Source organism: Sus scrofa, chromosome 1 (assembly GCF_000003025.6).
Source record: "Sus scrofa isolate TJ Tabasco breed Duroc chromosome 1, Sscrofa11.1, whole genome shotgun sequence".
NCBI lineage: Eukaryota > Metazoa > Chordata > Mammalia > Artiodactyla > Suidae > Sus > Sus scrofa.
Genome location: NC_010443.5, coordinates 68,627,871 through 68,645,526, shown reverse-complemented (window position 1 = coordinate 68,645,526; position 17,656 = coordinate 68,627,871). Strand labels below are relative to the sequence as shown.

Sequence of the window (17,656 nt, the reverse complement as noted above, 5' to 3'; positions counted from 1 at the left end):
TTAACAGAGATATAAAAAAGTCCTGATGTTCAAAAGTTCACAACTAGTAATTCACAGAAGACAATAAAAAAGAGAAGATAAACAAGGTTAATAAGCAGGGTTTTTTATGTTTGTATTTCACATGAGTATCTCATGTGTACAATTAAATTTTTCACTGTTACTATAGCATCAAATTTGGAAGATACAGACACTGGACACCGATTGACACAATAAAAATTTAAGAGGTTCCCCACCCCTCAATTTGGTTGACTGTAGGACAGATGTTATATTACCCCCCAAGCATATACAGATATAGGTTGAATAGATGAGAGGAATTTGTTACCAATAAGGATATTACAAATAAGAATGACTACATTTCTGCTGAGACACAATCTGGACACCACAGAATTTCTCTTAACCTGCCTCAGGACAAAAGGAAATCAATCATTCAGGTCTAATAACTAACTAACAATTTCTGGACCAAGAAAACAGAAGAGACTTTACATCCAACTGGAATTCCTCAGTAGGGCTTCAGTAAGATTTATTGCTAATGGAAAGAAATGGGTTTTGTTCAGAAGGTACTGGTAAAACATAAACATGTAAAACATTAGCATCTGCTGATGGAAAGCTCATCTGTGAAATCTTTACCTTAGTTTAATATGTATACAAATACAAAAAATAATACTGAAACTATAAACACAAGGATAGTTACCATATCAGTTACTCTGTCATAAAAAAGTCAAAACTATTTTCAAATAGATAGATACGCAAACTTTTGCAGTTTAAGCATGGATTTAGTCCTACATCTGTCAGGATAAAAATGTGACATTAATTCTTCCACTAAAAGGCAGGTACATGACAATATTTAGGAACATTCTAGCATTATTTCGATGACAAAATGGGAAGAGAAACCGTAAATCTACTGGGAAAAAACACCTAAAGTTTCAATGAGTGCTTTATAAAAACAAGTATAGCTATAGGGCTAAGAAAGGGTAGAAATGCAAATCCTTGCTCTTCAGTGAACACTAAAACATGGCAAAGGCCGGTAGCTCAAAGTTTTAAAGCAAGCAGCTAGAGCACCTAGAATAAGATTAATAGGATTAAAAATTTGGGCAGCTAGAGTGGCATGTCAGATGTTTTCAAGTAAAATAATTAAACATTGGGAGTAGAAAAGGAAAAGGAAGGATATGATGAAATTCTTACTGGAATGAAGACCAATACTGAGATTCTGCAAAGATGCATCTGGCTATTCAAATCAGTAACATAACAAGGATAGCTAGAACAAGCTCACATCCTTTCAAAGGTAAAGAATTTTATTCCTAATATTTTGGATTAAGTGACATCTAAATACAAAATAAAATCAACATTAGTGCTCCCCTGCAGATAGAACAGATTTTTCATTAAAAAAAAAATGGACACAGTTTCTGATTTAGTGAATCTGTGACTTATAATAAACACAATCCCATAAATGCAATACAAAAATTTTATGGAATCAAAATGTCACACTCATTACTTGACAATTTGAAATGTAACATCTTTAATGGAGAGTGATGGTGTAATATCATAATATGGGTATACTCATTGAGGCCAAAATCAAGCAGAGAGATAAGAAAGTGTACAAAAAGTTATTTTTAATTCTATAGCTCATAAATTGCCTAAATCCTCTGCTTGTTTTAGTTATAAGAACATTAGCAATCCATATTTTATTGCTTTAGTTACATGATTGTTAAGTCAAGGTAACATGTTCCATCCACTGAAAAGAGTTAATTTAAATAAAAACTTGGGAACTTGTAATTTTGTCCCCAAAAGAGGGGGAACATAGTATTTACAATGGTACTTATCACTTAAATAATATTACTACATCTTTCTCTTTTTAATATTAAAATTAGAAAATTTTAGTTTAAGCATATGTAACAATTTAAAATGAGAGAATTACGTTTTTAACAGTACATGAGAATATCCATTATTAACATTTTGCTATGGTAGATACAGTAAATACATCAACATTTTTAACACAACTGAAAACTGACAAACTAAGAAATATTTCTAATATATCCTTTATAAATATATAGTTTAATTTTAATGTGAAATGTATTATTATTTTATATTTAAAATATTTAATCTACAATACTAATCTTCAATTGCAAAAATGATTTTACAAAATATATTTTTATATAAAAGTACTGGAACACCTTACTGCACTGATTTTTTAAATTTTTATGAGCACTTCCTAGAAGGTACCATTTATACTTATTTTTGAAACTAAGCATTTCCTATCTTCTAGAGTTATTTAAGTATATCATTGTATACTTCTCATTTTCAGGAATCTATTGTCTATGATTTTTGTGCAGCTTCACTTTCCTGTCTGCAAAAAAATACAAGTTTTTCTATTATTTTTATATTGCATAATAAAATTTGCTAGAAAAGTTACCCAGATTGTTTTGTTTCTCATAGTAAAAATAAAAACGCAAACGAGAGAGTTCCCATTGTGGCTCAGTGGGTCAAGGACCTGATGTTGCCTCTATGAGGATTCAGGTTTGATCCCTGGCCTCACTCAGTTGTTTAAGGATCTGGCATTGCTGTCAGCCGCGGCATAGCTTGGAGGTGTGGTTTGGAACATGTGTCACTGTGGCTGTCCTATAGGCCAAAGCTACAGCTCCAATTCAACCCCTGGCCTGGAAACTTCCATATGCCACTGGTGCAGACATAAGAATTAAAAAAAAAAAAAAAAATTCATTTAGAAACGTTGACTATCAGCTGGTCACACATATTCTGTATGGTTTGCACACTTGATTTGCTGTCATTCTTTGACCACAATTTCCAGCTTAGCTCAGTCATCTCTCACTTATGGCTGTAAAACACAACTGTATGTAATAAAAATTTGGACTATAAGATTAAAGGTCATTACCACCTTTGTAGACTCATGTTTGTGTGTTTGTGTGTGTGTGATGCCATTCAACCCTTATCCTAGTTCCACAAAAAGTTGTCTAGAAAACTAATCTTTAGCATCATCTTGCAATTATATTACTTTTATCATTTTCAGTAGTGAAGAGAGTACAGCGCATTGCCAGTTTAAAAACAGAAGGTTTGAACAACATGAATTTTACTGAAACTCAACCTGAAAGTAGCTAAGGTGGCTTATAAAGGTTTTGAAGAAAGTGTATGAATAAACTGTTGAGCTGAATATGAAGCTAAGGATGCTTTTTTCCTCTATAAATCTGGTCACATAATAATTTGATTATCAATCTTTAACTCTTATATAGACAAATTTTGAATAAGTTAAGGATGAGTCAGAAGTAAAGGTCACTAATTCTATACCTCTTATTATTAATGGAAGATTATGTTCTATGCAAGCTAGTTACTCTCTTTCCATTTTAGTTTACAAAATATATTTGCCAAACTTACACAGAGTTTTTGTGAGGATCAAATAAGACACTACACTTAGACACACTACATTTTTATAACTATAATTATTTTTTTAAAAAGAGAGCATACTACTACCAAATGCTTATGTGTTATTTTTCTTTAAAAACACCGAGCACTCTGGCAAAGATGGCAGGTTGAATACCATCTTCGAACACATGTTCTCTCCTGTGGCAAGAAACCACAGGCAAAAAAGAATTGGATAGGATTCAATAGAAACAAAATTTTGGAAACAGGATCCCAGACAGATGAATCGTAACTGAGCTAACCAACACATAGAGTCCCTTTCTTCCCTGCAAAAGTTCTGAGATTGGCCTCTCTACACCTCTCTCAAAGCCAGAATGATCTAAGGTCTAACAAAAGTAGAATTTATTGAAAAAAAGTCTTAAAAAAAAAACTATCTCTGAGCAGCTTAGTGACTGCTTCATCCCACCCAAGAAAAGAACTAGAGGTTTTATTTTCTGGGGAGTAAGCAAGAGTGCACTAGACAAACCAGCTGGGGGGACCGTATTGAAACCAGAAGGGAACAGGTTAGAGTTTACAACCAATGTTAAGACCAGTCACCCATCTGTCTATCTTTATTCTTTAAATTCCTCCAATAAAGATAATAGAAGATTTTTTTAAGCAAAACTGAACTGCTCCAGAGAGATAATAATATTAATAACAGTAATAATAGCAATAACAGCATTTAAGACATATAACTTAAGCCAGACACTATTCAAATTATTTATAAACATTAAATCATTTACATTTTATAAGGTTTCTATTAGGTGGTAGGTATTTTTGTCACCATTCTAAAATCAGAAAACCAAAACACAGAGTGTTAAAAATTCGCTTAAATTCATATGGCTTCTTCCTGGCAAAACCAGAAGGATTCAAACATGAGCAGATTAACTATTAAGTTCATATTCTTAATTATTGAACTATATCAAATTCATCTAAAGAAACATATAGATTTTCAACAAAATTACCCTAAAGTGAAGTCCAGTTTTGATTCCTTAACTAAGCACCCAGAGCTTGCAGTGAGCCTCTAACATAAAATATAAAGACCAAAACAAAATGACATAAATGTTCTCAGAGAGGTTAAAAGATACTACACAAATGCAATGAAAAAAATTTCAAATGGATTCTGTTGAAAGAAAACACATGTAAAGAATAAATACATATCAAAATATGATATCAAAAATGAAAACCTCAAGTGAAATGTTAAAAATTAAAGTTAATAAAATCTCCAAAAATGGAGAATAAAAAGCTAAAAAGAAGGAGGAAAGAACTCTGAAGAAGTATCATGAATTGATATCTGAAGGATGAGCCCATGTTGGTAATATAATGAAAGTTTGAGAAAACAGTTGCTGTCTTGGACGTGGACTTGATGGGAAGGGGTACGGAGGAAGTACTCTACCTGGAACATAGAGAGACAAGGAAAATGTTGCCAGAAGATGATAGAGAACTAAATCGAGGATGTCCAAGATGGCCTTACAATTTTCCTCAGTTTTCTAATCTTTAGATGGCTTCTTCCTTCCTCTAGACCCCTGACCTCATTTTTTCCCCTACCTTTCCAGAATTCAGATGGTCTAACCACTGAGGTCCTTCTTTCCTTTTCTTAGATGATTTACCTTAGAGAATGTGTAGTTGCACATTCTTTCTTTGCACCTTTGAGATATCTTTTTAAAAGGCTCTCGTCGGCTTTTCAAGCCAGGGCTATTTTTCTCAAGGACCCAGGAGTCATCACTGAAATATGATTATCAAAGAAGACAGTGCCTCTACCACCCAGTAGTCTCGGTGGGAGGGTAAGAACCTAACTTGTGTAGGCATCTTGCTCCAAGCTGAACAACTACCTCCTATCATGAAGACATTAGGAATTAATTTTTCTTTTGAGTAAGGCCAATTAGCAAGCACCGATGGCTGTGATGCAACCCACCACAATACTTAATCACTCTCCCACCTTTAAAAACTCATTCCATCCCTTAAAATTTCTCCCATTTCAGTGGTGTTAAGTTTAGAATAAGTTCTGGTTTCTCTTCCTTATTGAAATAGCCTTGAATAAAGTCTTCCTTGCAAATTTAACTTTGTCCAGTGTGGTAAGACCAAACTATTCTTTTATTTAAAATATGAATACTGAATTACTATTCTGCACTAGACACAATTGCAGGTACTGACAAGGTACCAGCTATTGCATATAATTAATATGCAAAGACATCATGTCTTCTTTATAGAAACAATGAGAAGCCAGAGCAGGTATGAAGTAGATTGGGAATGCAATCATATTTTCATGGTGAAGAGATCACTAAAGCTTCTATGTGAGGAACAGGTCAGTGATGGCAACGGTTGATGTAGGAAGATCATTTAAGAGCATGTAGCAGCAGTTGAGGTAAGACACACTACTTGTACTAGGGAAGTTGTTGTTGGAAATGAAGGAAAATATAAGAATTAAAGGTGTGTGTGTGTGTGTGTGTGTGTGCACGTGCACGCATGATGGATAATGATTGGGCATTAATGGACTATAGGAAGTAAAGAGGTTTATATTGAATGATTCCTTGGTTTCTGGCTTAAACAATAGAGTCTCTGAAAGGAAAAAACAAAAACAAACAAACAAAAAAAAAACGGAAAGATCACATGTTTGGGAGAAAGGCTCATAGTTAGTAAGCTGACCTAAGGAACATCTAAATGGATGTGTTACATGAAGTCTGCAATTCAGTGGAAAGGTAGGCTAGAAAAATAGATTTTGGAGTCCTCTTGGATATAAAAGATAAAGTAGTAAATGGATGAGAAGAAGAGGGTCCCAGGATCAAGCTTTGTGTAATGTATTTCAACAACTGGCAGAGAAGTTTGGGACTGAAAATGAAACATAAAGAGAGTGAACAGAGATTATTTTTAAAAATCTGGACATTGTAGCACCATAGAAATCAGGTGAGAGAATATTTAATGAGGAAGGGGTCACCTGTAGTGTTTTGCCAAAATATGCATATAATGAAAACTGAATAATTTCCTCTGGATTTGGCAAAAGAGAATTCCTTATTTATTTTAGCAGGAATTAATTTAGTGAAGTGAAACATTTAGAAGTCACACAGAAGTGGATTAAGGAGGGATTTGGGAAAAGTAAAATGGAGTAGTAATTGAAAAAAATATCAAAACGTAGGACTCTAAAGAACAGGAGATCTATGGCAGTAGACAGAAGAATATTTTGGTTTAAAAGATTTTCAAAGATTGAAGAGCTTTAAGAATGTTTAAATACCAGTGGAGGAAGTTTTAGGAGAAAAGAGAGGTTTAGAATGCCAGAAAAAGAAAGAACAAATATTAATCCAACATTTGTAGTAAGGTGATCCTTGAACAGAATAAAAGAGGATTAAAACACTGAAACTGGCTTGACCTCTGATTTCAAAATATTTATATTAAATTCATGCAGAATTATACCGATACTCTAAGATCTACTGTGTAAGGAGAAAGCCTCAGGAAGCCTCAGGAAGATTTATTTCTTATAAAATAGAAAAGCATTAAACATTTTCAACGTAATCTCTAAGGTTAAAAATCAATTGTTGGAAGCTGTACAAGTTAAAAATTAGGAGTAAAACTCATTTATGGTCAATAAGCAGGTAATTAAAAATAAATTTAAAAATCAAATATTTGTATATTGGGTGTGAAAGTTTATATAAACCTATTTAGAAGAAAGGACTTAACAAGCTGTAATGGTAACTAAAGATCAGAGGTGGAAGATGGGAAATTTGGTAAGAATGACCTATATACTATGTTTTGCTCAGTTTCCTGTGACTAAAGTTAGTTTCACTCAATAAAGCAGCCACCGATCATTGCCAAAGGACATGCTAAAATCATGGATGGAGACTACAGTCTTTGAAGGTCCTCTAGCCACAATGTGAACCTAGACACCAGGAAAAGGACCCAGGAATTGAGACACAGCTTGTGCATCACTGCTGCCAAATTCATTAAGAAAGACATTCCAGAAGGATGTATTATTTAGAGAAATACAAAAAAAAAAAGTTGAAAGTCAGCTAATAAACTAAGCATGAAGTAATAATAATTCTCTGTAAGGCAAGAATTGAGATAGTGGCAAATTAGGGCATAGAAGAGAAGCCTGTTAAGAGAGGGTGTAGCCAAGTTGTAAAAAATATTGAATTAGTGGGGAAAAAAACAAAATATAAAGAATATCCTGTTTTACTCCTTTACTTCACAGATGTGAAAACTAAAGTTTCCTGATAAGAAAAAAATATTACCAGTGAAGGCAGATTTGTAGGCAGAAAAAATGTTGATAGGATTTACGACATCATGATCCACAGTGAGCAGTGACTTAAGGTGGGATATTAGTTCTCAAACCAGGGATTGAACCAGGACCACAAGGGTGAAGGCGCTGAGTCCTAACCACCAGAACACCAGGGATCTCCCAGTGACATCATGATTTTATAAAGAATTTTAATTACATAGCAAAATAACTGGCAAAAATGAGAAATGTTCTTAGTATTATCATTGGAGTTATGTTGGACATAGGAATATAGGTAGATAAAGTCAAACAAATAAATTATGTCTCAGAGTTACTGCCTGAAATAAATACGAAAATCAAAGCATTATAAAGGACAAGCATATTTAAAATGTTCTAAATAAAATTGCCTTATTTTCTCAAGTGACCTACCCTGCCACTCTGAATACCGGAATCAGTTTCTTTCTTTGGTATGTGTGAATCTGTGCCCCACATTAAAGACACTTTTCCTTCTGTGTTACACTGGATGGATTGAGGATGTCAATGTTTAGCAGTGTTTATTTTATCAAAATGCTGAGGCTTGTAAATTGAATTCTTTTTTGCTACATCAGCACAAAACCAACAAAAGTAGTTCATGAGGCACTGTCTTTTTATAATAGCCATTTCCATAGGCTATGAAATGTCAACAAAAGGATAAAAGAAAAAATTCTTGTCAAGAAGAAACTTACAAAGAATAAGAAATACAACACTTTTTCAAAATTTACAGATGCCAAAACATTTTGTGCTTTAAAAAGAACATTTGGTATACTTAAAATATTTTAAACGTACAGCTAATGATTCCAAATTTAAGAATACATAGATTGAGTTTCTGACCAAACTCTTAAGTTTGCAACCTATAATTATGTATTAGCAGATCTCAAATAACTAATGGGTTTTAGGCAACATTTTTCCTCAGCATTTTAGAAAGAAATTTTTAGACACTTAAGGTATCAGTGTAAGCATAGTGCTTTGAAATTTTGTTTCTATCGTCTTCTAAAATATTATGAAAGCCAATAAAGTAATGGTTACTCTTGTACCACTGGCATAGGTCTTTTACTGTATGCAACATATTTTAGAAATTCTTAAAAAGCTATCTTAAAAAAAAACTTTGATTTAAATCCTTTAGTACAAATGAATTCTTCTTCTCCACTCATTTGCTTACTGTCAAATACAAATTAAAATTTAGAAACCACCTTGTGCTCATTGGACATATTTTTATAAACCTGTCAGATATCCCAAAAATGATAATAAAGTATTTGTGAAACCTCCAAAAACAGGCATATAAAATTAACTTTTAAAATATGTTCTAGAGGAAAGTTTATTTTCTTGAATAAGGGGGAAAACCTTTAATATTAATCTTATTTGAACTGGCAAATTCACAAAGCATCAACAATATCAAAGAAAATCCAGTACTATTTTGTAATATGCTTTATTAAACACAATATTAGAAGTGTTGTCTACAACTCAGATTCTTTGAAAAAAAGTTAATCCAGTAGTATTACAACACAAACACCTTGAAGTAACTTAAAAAAGATTTATATTAAGAACTCATTTGTTTTGATTTAAAAAACAAATATTCATGAAGAAATGTTTTGTCTCCTAAACCATAACATCTGGCAGAATGAGTTCAACTTTGCTACATGGATGAATATGGTGAAATCATTAAAAGAAGAGGCATTAGTTTCTGATCATTTTTTCATAATTAGCAAAGTAAATTTGTTGACATTTGGCACTTAAATTTTTCCTTTTCAAGAATTCCACATGACTAATTTTGTTTCTAATGTGAACTTAAATATTTGGTTATAAGTACTATAATAACATTTATTATTTTGTTATGAAAATGTTACGTGTAATCATTCCCAATATGTGGTTTGAGAAAGCCCATACCAAGGTCTCCCTTGGTAAAGGAGAATTTGGCTGAGATTTGCATTTTAATTTTTTATTACAGTAAATAAATTACCAACAATACTGGAACATATGTGCTAGGTAAGAACAGCTGAGCCCTATCTGGATTCATCTGACCTTGGTCAGTAGGAAATTACAGTTAATTCAGGAAAACAGGACTGAAGCCATATGTGGTTCATATCAAAGGTGGATCTGAGGCTAGTGCAGTGATCTGAAAGCATTTGGTTGTTAGCAAACCTGTCAGTCCTTGGAATAATTCTGGCAGTTTTATCTCAAAGCATCTGCAATCTCTTAAAGCAGGATATTTGAAGGGAAAGACAATGAAACAGAAAGAATCACTCTTCTTGGTGTAACTGAGAGTTAACAGAGGAATAAGAGAGAGATTTATGGCTTAGCATGATATGATGGGCAGCAAGTTTAAAGCGATTTGAGGCAGTTAAAAGCAGTTATCTGTTTGAAGCAGTTGAACCAGTATTTGATGGTTCATTCTGCAGTTTTCAGAATCCCTGCTAATGAGTTTTTCCAGTCACTGCATTTTATTCTTTAAAAAAGATATCTTGAACTTCCTTGGTCAAATGTTGTCTTAGAAATACTAGTAATCAGCAATATATTTTACTATCATTTGGCCAAATTTAAATAAAATTAGGGAACTTGACTTCCCAGAATCAGTAGAGGACCTTGAACCATAATTTCTTGGCCATATCTAATAAAACACTTCCCTAACAATTTCACAGAAATGTTATGAGGAGTAAGTGAGAAAATTCATATAAAGTCATTTTGACATGCTGTTAAGCCTGAAGATGTCAGAATTTTATTCTTACTACAAATTCAATGTAATCCATCAATGGAGGAACATAGCAACTCTTTACTATGACAGTAGCATATACCTACTACATTCTTTTATCTATGTCTTTACCTTTAGAATAATTTATAGGAACATGGAAACATTCACTTGCTTACCCATTCACTCACTTGTTCTTTCATTTCAATATTTATTGAGCACCAGCTTGGTGTAAAGGACCATTCCAGGCACTGTGCAGGTAGAGATTAGCCAAAAACAAAGCATGGCCCCTGTCCTAACACAGCCTAATATCTCATAAATGCAGGAGAAATAAACTAAGAATTATGAAATGATAAATGCCATGACAGATGCTGTATAACCTAAATTGATGAGGGGATGTATGACAGAAATTCAGAGGAAATAATTTCCTTTCCTTTAGTATTCAAATCAATTATGGTTCTGCTGGTCTCTCATTTCTCTCTTACTGAAACTGAATTATAAATAGGTGTGGGGGAAAAAAAAGAACTCAACATTTGAAACTCGGAGTATCTTTTATTTTCTGGTTTGGATTTCATGACATCCTTTTGTCTTTTTCAGGACTCTTAACATACTCATCTCTCTCTTATTACTCCTCTTTGACAACATGTTGGCATTCTTAAATCTTCTAGATTCTTTTTTTTTTTTTTTTTTTTTTTTTTTTTTTGCTGTTTTAGGGCCACACCATGTGGCATATGGAAGTTCCCAGGCCAGGGGTTGAATCAGAGCTACAACTGGAGCCTAGACCACAGCCACAGCAACACAGGATCTGCATCTGTGACATACACCACAGCTCATGGCAATGCTGGATATTTACCCACTGAATGAGGCTGGGGATCTAACCTGTATCCTCATGGATACTACCTGGGTTCCTTACTGCTGAGGCACAATGGGATCTCCAAATCTTTTAGATCTTAACTTCCCTCTGTCTAATTGACATTTGTTCCCCCTCTAGTTACTTTCTCTTTCTTTCCCCTTTCCACAGAATTCATCAAGGAATTGTTTTCATTATGCCATCTCTCTATTTCCTAACCTGTCCTCTATCCACTCCAAATCTGTCACTACCCTTGACCTTAACAATGCCCTTAACCATTCCTGCATTCCTGACAACTCTCCTAACCACTCTCTTCTTATACACTGCTGCCCCTTCCAGTCACTTCTTTATACTGAACTGGAATGTTCTTTCTAAATCTCAAACTTGGTCATGTCAATCTACACTTTATTCACTCTCTTATAAAGCCCTCAGTTACTCCTAAGACAAAAAGATAATAATAACATAGGCTACAAAGTTCTAACAGGCAAAATTAGTTGACTACCCATTTTCTCATTACTTTCTAACCACTTTCTAACAAAAAATACAATTCCTATCTTCCTGTTCATAACAAGAGAGTCATGTAGCCCAATTATGCCCACTTATATAATAAGAAATGTTAATAGTGTTTCTGATGAACTCTTTTTAATAGGGCATATTGAGTTGGCATGCTTCCCAAAGCTTCCTAGACTAATTCTATGCTCTCATAGTACGCTATAGTCAATATTTGCAGTTTTTAAGTATATATTCTCTTTAATAATTATTTGGTTATTTTCCATATTCTCTATAACTCTTGTTGAGTCATGGTGCCTAGTCAATCTCTATATCTAGGACAAGTTCTGAAAGAAAGGAACCCAATAAATATTTGAAAGAATGAAGAGAGTATACTAATGAAGTGATAAAGCAACTAATTATGAAAGCCCAGACTAGTAGAAAAAAATGTAGTATCACTGAAGAAGCATCTTAAGGAAATAATAATATAATAAGAATATATTTTTATTAATTCTAAAGGTACCAACTATACATAAAGTTATAGAATAGCTGAAGGAAATGCTCAGATTGATCATGAAAATTTATTAAATCTAATTCTCATGCAGGTAAGTTTAAGTAATAGGCTAATTATCACTAACATTAGAGTCCATTTTAATGGAAGACTCAGATTGATATTGCTACATGTATTCTTATCTGCTTTTCCTAAAACTACTCTTAACTTAGAACTTACTATGTGCAAATGCTATGCTAAGCATTTTGAGAACACAATGTTATTTAAATCTTCATATCTCCATGAGATAGGTTTTGTGATACCCATCACAAAAATGAGAAAAGTGAGATTAGAGTAATCAAACATCTAGCCCAAGGTTTAAGGTAGTCTCACAATTTATATGTTAACGCAAGTTGCTATGAGTTATAACAGTAGGCACAATTTTGCTGAAATTGCTTGTTTGTAATTAGTTGTTGGTATTATTTAAGGCGGTGACTTAGAGATAAGCCAAAATATACTTTCCAAAATAAGTACTCTAAGATGAAGCAAAATAGGTGCAAGATGTTAGATTCTGGCTAACAGAATAAATGATCATCAGTTTAAAAGGAAACACATAAAATACTCATGCAGAAGAATAATCTAAATAATGAAGCTCAAAGAACACACAAAAAATCCAGTAGGAAAAAACCAAGAAGGAAAGGAAAAAAAAAAAACAAAAAAAAAAAACACAGAATTATATGCATAGTATGATTGAGTTGAATAGTTTTCAAGAACCATCCTTTGAAGTTAATTCTAAAATTTATAATTCTAAGTATGTTAGGTGATTCCTGAATAAAGCTAAACTTAACTTTAAATTTGAAAGGATGTAGGAATAGTTTAGTTTGTGTGTGTGTGTGTATGTGATATGTTTACAACCTGTTCAACTCCCGCTATATCCCTGAGCATGCTGAAACCCACTGAGAACACAGGAAGAATATTTTAAGCAGCTAAAAGCTAAAGTTGATCCAATCTCAGGTCAATTTACATGGAACAAGAGTAAGTATCCAGCATTGCCAGCATGGTGCTTCTTCTAGATAGGAATGTCAACAAGAACAGCTGAGGTAAGATGGACAAACGATCACATGGTTTTACACTGATGTCCATCAGGACAGTGGGCGGGGGAAGGGGATCCTGCTTTACTCTACCCTACTCTACCCTTAACACTTTTGTATTTAACTAAAATTACTTCCCTCAGGACTTCATCTTTATTTTGATAGAAATCTCAAAGATTAGATTATTCGGTCTGTATCTTAGAGTAGAAATAGGTCACATGTGCCTATGTCTTTAATTAATATTCATTTCCTATCATCCAATAATCATTGTAATTTAGAAAAGCATAGATTTTGGGGTTGTCTTTTATGTCCTGTCTCAATAATATTGGTAATTAATTTTGCTTCTTTTGTCCAAGTTTTCAATTTGACACTGACCTAATATTTGTTTTAAATAACTCTCCATGTCTGAGTTAGAGTTCCATACCTAGGTAGCTACAGGTCTGATTCCATTTAATTCCTGCTTGCAAAAGCTTAAGCTTTAATGTTACTCAGTAGGCTCCATAATAGGAATTTCCATGCCAGACCTCTCTTTCTCCACAGACACAGTCACTCAAGAAGAGCAGACCAAGCCAAGCTTTCTAAATCGGGGACCTATGTTGTTTTCCAGATAGGTCCAACCTTAAAACTCTGTTTGATCACAGGTAAGCTTTTATGTAATCTATGGAATTTTCAAGTTCTCTTTCAGAAGGAATGCCCACATTTTAAGAATAATTACCAAAGTATAAGGTACAATAGACAAACAAGAACCCCAAATAAACCGGGCTTCCAAAGTGTAGTTTACCAAAAAATATATGTGTATATGTGTGTATGTTCCTATTTAATCAGCTAATTATGTCAAAATTTAGAACGAGGAATAACCACGTAACTGAAAAATCTATATTCCCTCTAATTCATTTAGCGAAGTACATAAAACACTTTATCATGTTTTATGGACTATATTTTAAAATGTTACCCAGTTAAGTATATGTTAGTGATTTGTCAAATTATAACAAAAAGACTCATTTAAAAGGAAATGAGAAAAGAAAGTTAATTTTAAAAACTAGAGAGGCAAATTATTCTTGACAATGACAATGAACTCAAAAAACAATACAGATTTCTTGGATAAACATCTAAGTCTAGCTTTAAGTTTAAAAAAAAAAAAACAAGAACATTTTCTGGCATGTTTATATTCAGAGTTCTTATCTTTAAATGTGCTGGCACCAGCCTGGACATGATATGATTGAAACAAATAAGGGGAGGTATATGCTAATATTTAAAACACAATCTAACTTCACTCACAAAACTAACTTTTTAAAATTCAAAATTAATTTTGGAAGTGATTGAAGTGTCAAGAGCACTTCTAAAAATTACAACCATAATTCAGCCTTCTTAATACATAAGCATGGGAGCTCAGCTGTGACTAAAAATGCATGAAATTAGATATGGATGAATTTAGTTAAATAAAAGAAGCATCAACTGAAAAATGGTGTAAAATAAAAATATTAAACCTAACTTAGGAATGTGATTAAGAATACCCATAAATCTCTAAGACAAAACAGTAAAATTCTATGTCATCACACTCACTCTCATTAATAGGTATTAAAATTCTATTAAAAATATAAATTAGCGAATTCCTAACTGAAAGCTAATAAATGTCATCAATGAAAACTGCATTATAAATAATATAAAAAGATCTAAAGAGAAACTAAAATTCAGTAAACATAACATAGATGGATTTTTTTATTTGTAGTATATTTATATGATTATTTATTCTGTGGAAAAGTATAACTTTAACTATCTAACCACTATCAGAGAAAGCAAAACTGAAAGACAAGTTTACCTTCAATATTGCTATGTAATGATAATTTAGTACCTTTTTATTTTTTTTGCTTTTTCGGGGCCACAAGTACTGCATATGGAAGTTCCCAAGCTAGGGGGTGAATCAGAGCTACAGCTGCCAGCCCAACACCACAGCCACAACAAAGTGGTATTATATGCTAATATTTAATAAGCTGCATCTGCGACCGACACAAAGCCATATCCTTGATCCAATGAGTAAGGCCAGGTATCGAATCCACATCCTCATGGATACTAGTCAGATTTGTTTCCGCTGTGCCACAATGGGAACTCCTGGAACTAACATTTGCATTTGAGAATTTTATGAAAACAAGGCACTTCTCTACTCTGATACTTAATAGCCAGGAAATTAATGACAACAATAACAATATTAGAAAATGCAATGAAAAGTTATTTGAATTTTTTCTTTTTAGCTCTCAGACTGTACTAGTCATATTTTGTATCCTGCCTAAGAAAATAAAAAGAATTAGTCTTTTCACTGGAATGAATTTGCTGCATTGTTTACTCCCCACGTGAATATAACCATGTACAAAAACACACCGTTCTCTAAAAATGAAAATGAGGAAAAAACCTCTTGTTTTATAAACATGATCAAATCAACACCTCCATGACTGATGCATCTTCAAAACAGTTACTTTATTTTAAATTTTCTTGCACTTTTTGAATTCCTTTTATAGAATTGCCTTCAAATATTATACTATATTCTTTCAAATACTCTCATTATTAATAATCTGTATGCCATCAGGGTAAATTTCCTTTCTGAAAATAAGTCAAAGTATTTGGCGTAAAACAATGTAAGTGCAAGCCATACACTAACGTTGTTGTTATTGGTCTATAAAATAAAGGAGCTAGTTTTCTTGTGCCATATGTGTATTCTAAAAACAATTCCAAAAGAAAGCTCTAAGAATTGTTTTAGCAATCACAAAAGTAAAGACCGTCTCTTGAGGTGTTTCCTTTGTGAGATGCTCTTCATTTCCTGTATACAATACAGTATTTGTACATAATGTAGTTTTCCTAAGTTAAAGATTATTTCTTTACTGTAAAAATTTTCTTATATCCAGCAGAAAATGTTTATACAAAAACTAAATCTGCCTATAATTTTTATAACATCTGTATGGGTAACATGATATTAAGTTAGATGTTTCAGTTGAAGAACCAAGAAAAAATTGACTTAAAACACTATGTGTGAAATAGACAACCATGAGAGCATTTCATAGTAGATCTAGAAACAGATGATTGATTCACAAGGGGATATAAAAAGATAGGAAAAGAGATTAAGAAGGGACATTTTGGGGATAATTTGTTTAAGAGAAAGCTGAGCTCTGGCTGATTCTCAACACTCCTTTGCCCTGATTTAGGTAGGAGTATGTGCTGACTGTACCTCCTATTTCCAAACTGGTTGAGAGATGACAACTTGAGATTGATCCAAGTTCCCTGCATCAGCTGACACAGAAAACTGGTGCCCTTCACACAGGAAAGCAAAAGAATAAATGCCAACATATGATAAGTGACTGCATCCATTTCCAGGATGGCACAGAAGTATTTGAAACCCCAGGATAAAATGCAGGCATCCTAGTGAGAATGTTAGTCTTTGTCCAAGAGGGCATTTTCCATGGGAAGAAGTAGTTTGCTTTCCGGTTAGCACAAATTCAGTACTTGCTGACGCAGGTGTCACAGCTACTTCACCAGAACCCTGTCATTGATTCTAAATATGTTGCAGATGTTGAGGAATGGTGCTTTAGTCATGGCAAGTTTCGTGTTTCAGCATCCATCAAAAAGATATTATGTCAAGACAGCATAACGCCAGATGGTAAAGACAAGTTTTGAGATGACAGTTTGACTGACTCCAGCCCTAAATTTTGGCTGAGAACATCTCTTTGACTTGATAAAACTAAGCAAAACTGCTAGCATAACCAACAAATTTAATTTGCCTGAGCAAATGGTACTAATAAAATAACCGTTTAAATGAAACCAAGGCAAATTTTGTTTTGAAAAGTTGAGGTATTATAGCCAACAGGAAACATCATACAAAACTATTACTTAAAATCTTTCTATAGAGAACAAACCAAAATGCTTGAACATTTATTTCAAACAAAAGAAAATGTCATTAGAATGACTCATAGAATATTTTAAAGTGTTGCTTAGTTACTTTTAGAAAACAAGGTGCATTATTTACTAAAGTCATTAATTCAAATTAAGTTTTCTTTAAAATCTTTCCTAGCAACATTGCCATTTTCTAAAATGCTGCTTAAGTTGGCATAAAGCTGTAGTTATTTATTGTACTGAAGTTAAGTAAGCTAATATACAGGCATATGCCTTGCTCTAACTTTTCATGATTTCTAAAAATCTCCTATTTTTAGTAATTTTATCTGAAGAGACTGCGTACATCTAGTTAACTAAATTTTGACACACACAGATACAATTTTCTGTCTAAAATAATACAGTTTCCCTGAGTGTGTCTATGAAGACCAAGTATAACAGACAGTAGACAGTTACACAGAAAAAGTTCAGAGAAGTAGAGCCAATGACAGAGTAGGTGTAGGTGAAAGAGTGGTCATTAATA

The 17,656-nt window shown here is 33.1% G+C and overlaps 1 protein-coding gene across 6 annotated transcripts in view; it reads right to left on the bottom strand.

Moving 5' to 3' along the window:
• GRIK2 (glutamate ionotropic receptor kainate type subunit 2) overlaps positions 1–17,656 on the bottom strand; it is a 628,363-nt gene that overhangs the window by 34,922 nt on the left and 575,785 nt on the right. The window lies entirely within an intron of this gene.